We start from the raw sequence: 8200 nt of genomic DNA on the forward strand, positions 1-8200 counted from the left end.
TGTCTATTTCCCATATGTATGTGTGTATGCCAATCGAGCATGTTTCCTAGGTTTTCGTCTTTTCAATTTTTCTTTTCTCGATAAAAAACAAAATAACAACACCGTAAATACGTAATTCCAAGTTGGATAAAAACGATCAACTGAAAAAAAAAAGAAACGCATAAAAGCAAATAGTAAGAGAGACATGTGCATGTGAAAAAGCAAAAGAAAACAAAAACAAACAAACAAACTCTTACCCGTGATGTGAATGGCAATGATGATATTTAAGGCAGCCAACAATGGAAGCGATAATGGCAGAAAAATCTGAAACAAAAACAAAATTTCAGCTAAAGAGACACAGGAAGAGGAACCTGCAGCTGCGGAATGACATATTGATATAAATTATGAAAATAATAAAATCAAAAGTGAATAAAAACGAAAATGAGTTTTATTTTAGTTCATAAGAGATTTAAGAAGGAATGGGGTCTTGGAGCCACAGCTGTTTAAAAGCATAAAAGCTGGTTTCGAGTAAAAATCACTTGAACTTTGTTGTGTTCCAATAAATTAAATAGATTTTTTTTTACATTTTTCACGACTATGAACTTTATAAATAATAACAAACAATATGACAAAATTTCACAAAAAACAACGTATATTTGTCATTGATTGAGATGATTTATGTTTTTGGCTTCATAAAAATTTCCTTTATTCCTTCTCTGAATTCAGTACTGCACAGTGGGCCCATCCTAGTAAAAATGAGTAGTAAATGTACTTTTACTACTCACCGGGATGCTGACAAGATCTGGCTGTGTATGTATCATGAGCATAAGCATCATATAAATTTCCTTTATTCATTTTTCCACCAGCAATTTTTACCTTTAATGTGATTTGGTCTTGTTACTATTATAAAAATAAATCAACATGATTTAAAATAAAATAAGTTTAATTATTTGTTTGATTTTTATTTCGCTGGTTTGGTGGCAAATATACTCGGGTTAAGTAAGTCTAGTGATTTTACATAGGAAGATCGACCTTGTCCCATGAGTTTTAAAACAATCTCTTCAATGATCAATTTCTGGAGATAATAATAATTGACAATAATTGTTAAAAATTAAAAGTCTTACTCAATTCCAGCCATTGCATGTTCCTTGCAGATTTGGTTGGTTAATTGCAAATATTATAACAAGATGGTCACTTTCAAAATAGGCTTACCGGCGTCGTTAAAAGTAAATTTATAACAGTAGGGAATGATGGGGATACTTGATCCCTTTTTCATATTTTTAATCATATCTTTTTGGAAAAAAAAAATGCAGATCGCCGTCTTTGGCTTTTGGATAGTTTACCGAGACTTGATTCTTTAATCAGGATGCCTTAAGCATTGCAAAAAAAAATCTTACAGTATTTAAAGATAAAAGTTCTATGGATGTTTTTGGCCACCTTGGAGCTTTATTCCAATATTTTTCTTATAAATCATGTTTATCATGAAATTTTTTAACTAATATAGGCACAATTTTCCCGTTTGTTTGGATAACGTGCCGCTTTAAGCCTACCCCTTTTCTAAAGCTACATCTAATGATTCTTATCATAACTTATATTCCATTAAAATAAGCTGGTAACGGATAGAAAACTTAAAATAAAGTTTTTGATTATTCATAGTTGGGTCAAATCAAACACATTTCAGGAGGACGCGCCATTTTTGGAGTCAACTTTCAAGAAGACTTCTGCATAGATGTGATAAATTTAACATCTATAAACATGTTCACAGCAATGATAAAACACTTGAAAATCAGCTTGCAAGCTCGAAGAACAAAACAAACTTATTTTAATCGCAATTTGACCCATGTCTTAAATAGGTCCTTCTTAATTCTTTAGGGACTAATTTTGGACCACCTTACATAACCTGAGTATTAAACTTGCTGTTAAATATTCGAATGGTTCGAAATGGTTTCGAAATTCAAATTTAGCTAAAATGATAACAATAAACAGTAAAAAAGGTAAGGGATTTCTAACACCATTTCTCATTTATAATTACCAAACAAACTGAAAAAATGACTGATAAAAAAACTAAGATTTACAAAAATATCACAATGAAAGTTTAAAATTTTCGGTACGTCATTGATTATTTTTTCAAAATGATGTTCCTTATTCTGAAGTAGAAATTTGTTTCAAAAGATTTTTAAGCAAATTTAAAATAATCAATTCCAAAACACAGAGTTAAAAACAAATCTTAATTCTGAAATAATTGTCCAATCAGGTACAAAACTATCGATGACAATTTGTTGGGAAAATGGAAAATGGAATAGTTAATTTTTATTCATCTTAGTTTAAATTCGCTTCTTTATTTTCAACTGAAGGGTTGATTGAAAAATTCCGCTGTTGTATTTTGAATTTGAACAAAAAATATTTAATCGCGATTTAAAAAAAAAATTCGTGAAATTTCGATAACTGGAAAAATCCATTTTGAACATAGGAGAATTTGTTCAATGGTTGATGGATTCATTTAATTTGAAAAAAAAAGAAGAATATATCTATTATTATTTGAAAAGTGCCAGTGATAGAAGTCAGAGATAAAACCTTTTTATAAAGAAATCCTTCAGCTATCAAAATAAACAGCCTAAAAAGTTCATTTTTGAAAATACAAGCTCTGAGTTTTTTGCCACTTTCGTTTGAAATATTAGGTCCTGCAAAAAAATGAAGGTGGAAATGATGTTATTCTTATAGAAAATTTAAATTTAAGGAGTTATACGTCAAGTACACAAAAAATTTAGAATAAAAAAACAAAGACAATCTGGTTTTAAATATTTCTAAAATTTAAAAAGTAAAACTTATAGTCTTACTCGGCAAGTTCGGCAAGTTAATCTGTGGAACTGTGCTTTAAAATTCGGTAAATTTCTTTAGAAATTAAGAAAAAAATATAAAAATGAAAAAGATTAGTTTTTTGACACATATCAGAAGGTTTTTTTTTTTAAACACGTTTCACCATAACCATTTAAAGAATTTAATCGATGACTCAAGGTAACAGCATTTTAATGCTTATTTTTTAAATGATTGATTTGGCAAATTTTAGCGTCCTGAACTCAAATCTTTTATCAAATTTGGTCGAATACATTTAGTTTTATTGATAAGGAGTTTTAAATGTATCAGTTTAAAATGAAATCAAACATTGATAACTGATTAGAGTGTCTGTCCCGGGATTTCCCGGGCGGGAATTCCCGGGAATTTGAAAAATTCGGGGATTCCCGATTCTCGGGAATCATAGTTTCATTCCCGGGAATTCCCGACATGTATGAAACTATTTCTCTGGAAAAGCCTGATAGCCTCCGGAACCACCAACTTGTTGTTCTTTTTGAAAATATAGTCATACAAAACTCATTGAGAATATACCGATTCCTGTGGCAGTAGACATTTTACAGCCATTTGGTGCAATTTTTTAATAAAAATAGATAAGTTTAAAAAGATTATATGTATTTCCACACCTTTTTCATTGAACGAAAATCCACAACACTTCGAAAAAGGAATAAAAAATCGCGCAACAGGTAGGCAGATTGTGATTTCTTGAAAGTAACATTTATGCACTTGTTTCCCTCCGGCTTTTTTTTTTTTTAACGAACACAAACACATATAGGATCTCAATGAAACTTGATGTTTCTTCGAAGAGATTCCTATTTTCTTAACTTAAAGCGTACATCTTTCGAGGATATGATGGCTAGCATCTTACAAATGCTAAAACCACCAACCCAAAGAAAGTGTACTATGTATGCCGTGATCGGGATTCGATCTCATACCCGCTGGCTTAGAAGACTTGAAGGCTATCCTCTACGCCACCGGCTTTGGAAGCCAGATGTATTTCAAAACTTGAAAATGAAGACAACATCATATTTTTATTTTTCACTAGCTGACCCGGTGTGCTTTGCTACACCTTTCAAAATCGAATGATATTTTCAGAATTTATTCAAATTTTTATTGTTTTGTTGGCATTATTTTAAATCAAAATATAACATAATTCATAAGCAACCGCTATAAAATGAGAGCTGCAGCTGGAGTTTCGGATTGCTACACAGAAATAACTAAAACTAATATTCTGTATCTTGATTTATGTTAAAAATCTAATAATTTTAATCTGTTTCTTTAAGCTCCGCCTTGAAAAAGGAGGGTTCCAAAAAAAATCGTACGCTAACAATCTATTGACTAAATATGTTTTTTTTTTGCTTGATATGTTCTGGATTTATGCTAAAAAACTGATAAGAGAGCCCCCCCCCCTCCCTCCTGTTCTTCCCTTCACCCTGCTGAATGAAGATCGTGATTTTCAATAATCATATCCATTTTTTTCGTTCCCAAAAATCTTCTTGTATCAAATATTGTTCCATTGGTTGATAATTAAATCTCGTAACCAAGTACCTTTCTATGCCATATTTGTTTCCATTTGTTGGCTTCGTTAGCATAAATTGGGAACTTATGTTGACAAATTGTATTGGGTTCACCTCCCTCCTCCTATGTACCTACTCACTGAAAGGAGGATGGTGTGTCAGATAATCATAGAATCACACCAAAATGATTTTCCATGTTAAGGTTTTGTCCATTTCTCGGATTTTATAAAAAAAAAAGTTAAATGTAAGCTTTCATTTTCTCTTCCTTTATTTCCAATTCTATCATCCCACTGCAAGAAAGGAATTGTTTGACATAAAAAAATTTCTCGTATTGAAATACCATCATATGCCAAATTTGGTTTTATTGGCGATGTAAATTCTTGATTTATGCATGAACTTGAAAGGAAGTATACCAAAGGAAGTGATACCAAACTTTATTTCATTTGCCTCAAGTTATGCAAAAAAAATGTATGGTTGCCCCCCTTTCCCATGAATGTCTGAAAAAAGGTGGGGCTTAAATTTATAATAGAAACATTTCTCGTATCCAAATACTTTCACATGCCAAATATTGTTCAAATTTACTCGATCAGATCTCCAGTTATACTGAAAATTGTAAAGGGAGACCTCTCCTCCCCCTTTTCGTCCACCTTTTGGAAGGATTGAGAGATACCAAATATTCAAAGAAGCATTTCTCGTACCCAAATATCGTTCAATACCAAATTTGGTTCCATTTGCAGTTGTAGTTCTTGAGTTATGCAATAAAAATTGTATTGAACTTCCCTCCCTCTTTCCTTTCTCCCCGCTGGAAGAAGGAAGGGGTCTCAAACAATCATTAGAACATGTTACGTTCCCAAAAATCCGCCCATGCCAAATTTGGTTCCATTTGCTTGATTAGTATTTGAGTTATGCAAAAATTAAAAAGAGGGCCCCTCCCCCCTTTATATCTCCCTACTGGAAAGAGGGAGGGGTTTCAAATAATCATAGAAATATTTTTCGTATCCAAATTCCTTCCCATGCCAAATTTGGTTCCAATATCATAAATTATTATATGAAAAATTGTAAGGTAGCCCCCCTCTCCCCTTCCTATAACCCACTGAGAAGAGGGAGGGGTACCTAATATTCATTGAAATATTCCCCGTTCCCAAATACCACCCCATGCCAAATGTGATACCATTTGCTTGATTGGTTCGCGAGTTATGCAAAAAATTGTCTTTTGTTTGGGAGGCCCCTCCCCCCTTCCTGTTAGGGGGAGGGGTCCCAAACGATAATACGAACTTTTCCGGCCTCTCAATACCCCCACCTGCCAAGTTTCACGTAAATCGGTTCAGTAGTTTCTGAGTCTATAGGGAACAGACAGAAAGACAGACAGACAGACAGACAGACAGACAGACAGAAATTCATTTTTATTTATATAGATATGAAAAGCAAATATGTAAAATGTTCAGAAAAACGAAAAAAGGTTGGAATAACCCAAACAAATAAAAAGATTTTTAATTAACTGCAATTAATTGCAAGAATGAATTCTTCATTTGGCTTATTTAGGTTAAATTATAGTTCGGTTGACTGTTTTTAATTTATTATTGTTGAAAACAGTTTGATTTATTTGATTAAAAATTAGTTTAAAAAAAACATGAAGAGTACACTTTTAACAAATTATAGGGTTACATGCACGAAAAGTTCGATAAGCAATGTATATTTGAATCGAAGTGCAAATATTTTACATGTCTTTGAATATTTCCCGGGATCCCGGGAATTCCGGGAAACAGGCCATCAGATTTCCCCGATTCCCGGGAATGGGGAAAATGGCCGGGAAATGGACACTCTATAACTGATTAAACCAATAAACCTATATTTATGAAAAAAATCTGATTCTTATTCTGTTAATCATACTTCATCCAATTAAGGAATAATCTTATGATGAAAATGATGCATGATCAAAAAAAGTTAAAAACAACAGTTTAAAAAAATGGAAAGATATCATTACAAGTATTTTTGACATTACTGCAGAAAGTATAGAAAAAAACTTAATTTCATTTAACATATTTGTTGAAACTTGCAATATGATTACATGTAATGCTTTAAAAATATTCAAAATTCAGTTTGGTTTAAAACTTCTTAAAAATTTAAAAAATGAGAAAATGTAAAAAAAAACACATAATTTCTATAACTTTTTTTCGCAGAACTCAAAATTACTTGAAGTCTTAAAGAAAGTTGATAGTTCATAAAAAAACTTTTTTTTTTAAATGATTTGTTTTTAACTTGAGTTTTTGTAAAAAAAAGCGCAGACATTTCTCAAATGCTTTTTACTTATTTTCAAAAGTCATTTTAAAAACAAAAGCTGATAGAAATATTGCATATTTTGATTCAGAGTACCTACTCCTAAATTAGTCGAAATTGTTTTTTTGAATTCATTGCAACTCAAAAAATGTAAATTTTGTGGCCTTGTGTAAATTACGTGTTATGTTCAGCATTTAGAAGAACAATTGGTTTCTTGAAAAAATTTTCAAATCAGCATAACATTTATATAGAAATAAATGGTTTTTTTATAAAAAAAATGTTTCGTTTCAAACTCTGTTCTCATAAAGTTACACTTCTTAATAAAAAACCCATTTTAAAAACGAGGTATGGTTTAAGTTCGAGTTTCTTTTAAGCTTGAGCTTGAGCTTGAGTTTGTTATCAACTACGGTTCACCTACGGCTCCATGGGCCAATGACATAATGCTCCTCATCTCCTAAAATTCTAAAGTTTCATCATTGAAACACTTAAAAGTTGTTATTAGTTTATTTATATTGATTTACAGTCAATAAGGTTGATTGCTCAGTTTTGATTGTGGATTAAAAAATAATTACAAAAATTTCAACTATTTGAAACATTGAAGTCAGTTTTTTTTTCCAATTCTGCATAACTAATCTAAATCAATCACAATTACATTTGTATATACCCTTAAAAAAGTTAAGATTAAAATGACAAAATACAAAGAAACAAACAACATTCAAATGCAATAAATGAAAAATGTACTGTAAATATTAATTTAAAACAAAAATCAAACTCTGCTCATTACAAAATTTTCATCCTATGGAAAAAGACCCTAACTAAGCTTGCCCTCATGTACCATTATAAATGTGCAAATTGATTCAATTTCTTGAGATTTATTTCTATCTCGTAAATAATTACGATTAAGATTGGTGCAAAAAAGCTTTTAAATGTCCAGTGGCGGCGAATAGTTTTGATGTAAATCACTCTTACCTAAAAACGCTGGCAAAGTTGTAATGTTAGTCTATTTGAATCAACAAATGTTTCGTTTAATACATACTTTTAAAAAAGTTTTACTTTCAACTGATGTTATGTTAAAACATCAATATTTTAACTAACAACTGACTCAAAAAACCAAACCCCATATTTAAAAATAGATATTTTGATGATTTTTGAATCAATAATATTTTGTGTGAGAATCCAACCTAGTTTGATCGTCACAATTTTCCATTTTCATACAAAAAACACAATCATGTAACCGATTTATTCAGCTCGTTTTAAATTTAAGATCCACATTTCAAACTTTGGAGATTTGAAAACCTCAAAATTAAGTGCTTGCAATTAACAGGTTCAAAGAAAGTCCTACACATGTAACATTTTAAAAGCCTACAAAAAGGGTAAGGTAAAAGATTATTCCGAAATTTGTTAGTTGTAAGTCAATCTCACAAAAAAGCTCAAGGCTTAGAACATTGTTGAAAAACAGGAAAATAAATTGATACGCGAGTATAAAACTGTAAATATGAAACGGTCTCACCCAATTTCACCGATTCAACATTGATGGTCGGCTGTTTCTCGGAGGCTCCAGGAGGTTAATCCTGAAT

The sequence above is a fragment of the Uranotaenia lowii genome, chromosome 1 (assembly GCF_029784155.1).
Source record: "Uranotaenia lowii strain MFRU-FL chromosome 1, ASM2978415v1, whole genome shotgun sequence".
Classification (NCBI taxonomy): Eukaryota; Metazoa; Arthropoda; class Insecta; order Diptera; family Culicidae; genus Uranotaenia; species Uranotaenia lowii.